Below are 6,000 nucleotides of genomic sequence, written 5' to 3'. Positions count from 1 at the left end.
ACCATGGGCGTGACGGATAGAAGTAGTCACTACAGGTGTGATCAAGCCTTACATCAAAGTTGCCTGAAGCTGAATGAAAGTGCTATGCCCTGACCAGAGTTTCAGAAGAAAATCCCCTGTGACTGACTAATTTACATAAGTTAACTTACCAGCGTGGACCCAAAACAAACACATTTACAAACTACCTGTTTAAAGTGTTATTACAACCATGGTGTTCTTTTGTTACTGAAGCTTATATATTTTAAAAAACTTGACAATATTCCACATCATATGGGTAGACAAATAATGTAGGTGTGTTATGCAGCAAAACACAACTATCCTTTTTTTAGAATACAAAACCAGTAAAATGAATCACTGTTGATCCATCCTGTTCTGATCTAATGAGATGGATGTAGGATTTTCTACGGCGTAGAATCGAGGCCTCTCCCAGTCATGAAGGACGAAGCTAGGCCCCTCTTGGTTCTCATTGGCGAAGATTGAACTGAAGTTAGGGGTTATATGTCAGACTCTCCTATACCACTTTGCCCAACATGTTATACCCCAGAGGTTGTAAATGTTTTAAAAAATTGTTGTTGTACTTTTTACCACTTCTCCCCAATTTTCATGATATCCAATTGGTAGTTACAGTCTTGTCCCATCGCTGCAACTCCCCTACGTACTTGGGAGAGGCAAAGGTCAAGAGCCATGCGTCCTCTGAAACACGACCCTGCCAAGCCGCACTGCTTCTTGACACACTGCTCGCTTAACCTGGAAGCCAGCTGCACCAATGTGTCTGAGGAAACACTGTCCAGCTGGCGACCGAAGTCAGCTTACAGGCGGCCGACCTGCCACAAGGAGTCGCTAGGGCGCGATGGAACAAGAAAATCCCAACCGGCTAAACCCTCCCCTAACCCGGACGATGCTGGGCCAATTGTGCGCCGCCTCATGGGTCTCCCATGTGCCTTAGAGCGCTGCGCCCTAAATAAACAATTTTTAAGGTAATATAACTTGTATCATTATTATAGGGCTGTGAAACCCATAGCCGAATGGCTTCAGACTGAGCATTTTTCACTGTAAGTTGCTGCTGACATTGAATATAGTTTAGGGTTAGGGTATTTAATTCATTTCAGACTCTCCTTTGCCACTATTCCCAGCATCTTATACTCCATAGGTTGTAAATAAACAATTTTTAACCCTTTGGCACTTACCAACAAACGGGTGTGATCATTCTACAGTGGTCACTGCAGCGTACACTCAAACCGGTGTGATTAGAACGCTTATTTAGAACGTCCAGTTTCGATTGACGCAACAGTCAGCGTTTGAGCTGGCAACACTGTTTTTTCACAGAAACATTTTGCACAAACACAGTTCTTACAAAGTTATGTCCTGAATGTGACCAGTTTATTTTTGGATGCAATGTTCAGACATTCACAGAAGTAGCGACAGCATAACACAATCATTGAAACCGGAACATGTAGGCTACATTAGTCCTAGCGCTAACTGAGGAAAGATTGAGGTAACACAAGTGGTCATATTTAGCTAACTCTCGGCTGACAGATACCACAATATGAAGTAGCTAATAGCAATTACTATTTACAAGTCATCAGATCACGGGTGAACTCACCATTGATCGAAATAATTGAGTAAAACACTTTCTAAAAATCTATCGTAATTAGACGATGGGTCTTTTGTGTGTGCCAAAGATAAGAAGAGGAGACAAGATGAATTTGGTCTGTTTGCAGTATACATGTTGAAGGGGGTGTGTTGTCTACAATCATTCACTTCCCGTCATTCACTTCCAGAAGTTTACTCGAAAGATGAGTGAATCATTCCTTCACCTCATTATAACATCTTTGGTCTGACAGAAGTTTAGGTGACGCCCAGAATGCATTGTAAATTGTCAACAAACATGGCGCGACACATAGCTGGCAAATAGCTTAGCATTAGCTCATCATAATCAGTAAAACCTTCAAAAAAGTATTTTACACACATCATAGGTGTCCATTACAATCTATGCGATAATCGGAATGCATTATTTGTCACCATACATACATGCACTACCAGTCAAAGGTTTGGACACACCTACTCATACCATGAGTTTCCCAACATCTTATACCCTAGAGGTTGCATATAAACCCCTTTTAAGCTGATATAACTTGAATCATTATTATAGGGCTGTGAAACTGATAGCAGAATGACTTCAGACTGAGCATTTCTCACTGGAAATTGCTGATAACATTGAACATAGCTTAGGGTTAGGGTATTTAATTCATTTCAGACTCTCCTATGCCACTATTCCCAACATCCTATACCCCATAGGTTGTAAATAAACCCTTTTTAAGATGATATAACTTGTATCATTATTATAGGGCTGTGAAACCCAGAGCCGAATGGCTTCAGACTGAGCATTTCTCACCATATATTTAGGGAGAGCAATTTCCGTTTTATAACAGGTAGTGCCCATTTATTTACAGTAGTGTGTTGATTACTTATTGCTTTCTTCAGTGGAAATACAGAATATGTATAAAAATTCAAAATATACCAAAAGCTAAATCAAGCAGAGATTTACGACTATTTAACCATGTCAATCATTACTGAAACATGCAAACTACAAACATTTAACCAGTTACAGATAATAATACATGACAACTAGATACAAATATTTTATAAAACATAATTAATATAAGTCAAGAGTTGGCTATAACATGAGTACAAACCAAGTGAGTATGTGTATATGTATACAATACCCCCCAAACAAAAACAACAAGAAGAAAACAAGAAAAAAAACAACAACAACATAACATCTGTATTTTTTCTCCAATCTGGCAACCCTCATAAAATTCGACATAGCCTTGTATAAATTGCATTATGAAATAAATGCTGTAATGTACACAAAAAAGTGGAGCCTTGTATTAAATGCATTATGAAGAAAATTGTGTAATGTAGGCTCCACGAAATATGAAATGCTTTATCAAGAAAATCATGTAGGCAAAGGCCTACACGAAAAAAGAGCCTTTTTGACTACAAGTGCACCAGTATCCCAAAGTATTAAGTGAAAACAAGCATAGAAAAAAGTATTGGCATTAATAAAATAAAAAAACTACATAAGGCTACTATTATATTATTATTATTTCAGTGACAACCTGGTTGAGCAACAATATTGGGTTGTTAACAGTTTATTTTTTTATATAAATAAATGTGGGACACAAAAAAAAGGCAGTGCCCATCATGCATTGCTCTAATAACTTTCAAAAGATTTTACCAAAGTTTGCCCCCCAAAATGTATTTTCCTATGAATGAAGTTGCACAAAAAAGTGTGTATTTTCCAACGAATTAAGTTGCAGAAAAATTAGTGTATTTTCACACAAATTAAGCCACACAAAAATTCACAAAAGCACACAAAATCTGCTGAAATACATTTTGTACATACAGGCTATAACTAGCAAAGCAAATGGCTCTGAGATACAAATAATATTTCTACACAGATCATACACGTAACTTTAGCTAGTTGACGCCGTACTCAATTTGTCAGTGGAACCAATATTTGTTTAAAAAAAACACTTGAGGTCTTCATCGAGGGAAAGATTAAATGTTTCGTCTTAGAATAAGGATGTATTCATCCTCCTTCTAATGCTTTTCTTAGCCATATCAGCCTCAACTGCTATACATATTTCCACTGTTGCGTGGTCAGTCAAAGCAATAACCCCTATTTTACAATCTATCACCTCTTTAGTCATACTCTTGGAAATTAGGAAGTAATCGATCCTAGAATGACATTGATGGTTATGTGAATAAAATGTATATTCCTTCTCTCTAGGATTGACAAGTCTCCATATATCTACCAGACCCAGATCCCTATTCCTTGGTACAGTTTTAGAATAAGTCGTTTTATAAAGGATACCATCTTGAACCTGGTTAAAGTCTCCCGCCACCACTGTATTGCCACCAATGATTTCTCCCATGACCTTATTAACCTTATGGAAAAACCCACGATCCTACTTGTTTGGTGCATAAATATTACCCTCATTTTTATTTTTACCTTTATTTAACTAGGCAAGTCAGTTAAGAACAAATTATTATTTACAATGACGGCCTACACCGGCCAAACCCGGACGACGCTGGGCCAATTGTGCACCGCCCTATGGGACTCCCAATCACGGCCGGTTGTGATAAAGCCTGGAATTGAACCAGAGGGTCTGTAGTGATGCCTCAAGCACTGAGATGCAGTGCCTTAGACCGCTGCGCCAGAGCCTCAACACAAATCACTCTTCCTTCCTCATCCTTTTGTTGCTTTAACATGAAAAAAATCAACTTTTATGTACCAAAATTGCAACAGCATGTTTTTTGCTTTAAAATGAACTATGAAATACCTGCCCAACCCAATCCCTTTTCAATTTAGCAGCCTCTGAATCAACCAAATGAGTTTCTTGGATAAAAGCTATATCAGCTTGTTGGGATTTGAGATAACATAAACATTTCTTCCTCGTAATAGGATTCCATGAAATTATCTTTGTATATGTTTTAGCCATTTATCAAACATTGCATATTGGGTGTTATAATTATATTGAAAATCAATCATTTCGATGCTGTCATGCTGTCACATATTATAACCTCAACCTTGCAAAAAACACTTGCACGAGCCATGAACCTGACAACACAATACAAAACACAAAACAGTAACAACCACCCCACCCCTCTCCCCTTGTTTTTCTACTTGAAGAGAAAAGCCCTTCCTCACTCGGTCCATGAGACACTAACAAGTGGTCACCCTAGTCCCAAGCCCCCCCAACCCCTCCCTTTCTCAATTTAGTCATCTACTTGAAAATATACAGGACACCTTAGTAAAAATATATATACAGTGGGGAAAAAAAGTCTTTAGTCAGCCACCAATTGTGCAAGTTCTCCCACTTAAAAAGATGAGAGAGGCCTGTAATTTTCATCATAGGTACACATCAACTATGACAGACAAATTGAGAAAAAAAATATCCAGAAAATCACATTGTAGGATTTTTAATGAATTTATTTGCAAATTATGGTGGAAAATATGTATTTGGTCACCTACAAACAAGCAAGATTTCAGGCTCTCACAGACCTGTGACTTCTTCTTTAAGAGGCTCCTCTCCACTCATTACCTGTATTAATGCCACCTGTTTGAACTTGTTATTACATTGTAGGATTTTTAATGAATTTATTTGCAAATTATGGTGGAAAATAAGTATTTGGTCAATAACAAAAGTTTCTCAATACTTTGTTATATACCCTTTGTTGACAATGACACAGGTCAAACGTTTTCTGTAAGTCTTCACAAGGTTTTCACACACTGTTGCTGGTATTTTTGCCCATTCCTCCATGCAGATCTCCTCTAGAGCAGTGATGTTTTGGGGCTGTCGCTGGGCAACACGGACTTTCAACTCCCTCCAAAGATTTTCTATGGGGTTGAGATCTGGAGACTGGCTAGGCCACTCCAGGACCTTGAAATGCTTCTTACGAAGCCACTCCTTCGTTGCCCGGGCGGTGTGTTTGGGATCATTGTCATGCTGAAAGACCCAGCCACGTTTCATCTTCAATGCCCTTGCTGATGGAAGGAGGTTTTCACTCAAAATCTCACGATACATGGCCCCATTCATTCTTTCCTTTACACGGATCAGTCGTCCTGGTCCCTTTGCAGAAAAACAGCCCCAAAGCATGATGTTTCCACCCCCATGCTTCACAGTAGGTATGGTGTTCTTTGGATGCAACTCAGCATTCTTTGTCCTCCAAACACGACGAGTTGAGTTTTTACCAAAAAGTTATATTTTGGTTACATCTGACCATATGACATTCTCCCAATCCTCTTCTGGATCATTCAAATGCACTCTAGCAAACTTCAGACGGGCCTGGACATGTACTGGCTTAAGCAAGGGTAAACGTCTGGCACTGCAGGATTTGAGTCCCTGGTGGCGTAGTGTGTTACTGATGGTAGGCTTTGTTACTTTGGTCCCAGCTCTCTGCAGGTCATTCACTAGGTCCCCCCGTGTGGTT

Source organism: Coregonus clupeaformis, chromosome 17, assembly GCF_020615455.1.
Source record: "Coregonus clupeaformis isolate EN_2021a chromosome 17, ASM2061545v1, whole genome shotgun sequence".
NCBI classification, from domain to species: Eukaryota; Metazoa; Chordata; class Actinopteri; order Salmoniformes; family Salmonidae; genus Coregonus; species Coregonus clupeaformis.
The sequence above is the reverse complement of the archived record's forward strand: the minus strand, read 5'-3'. Positions refer to the sequence as shown.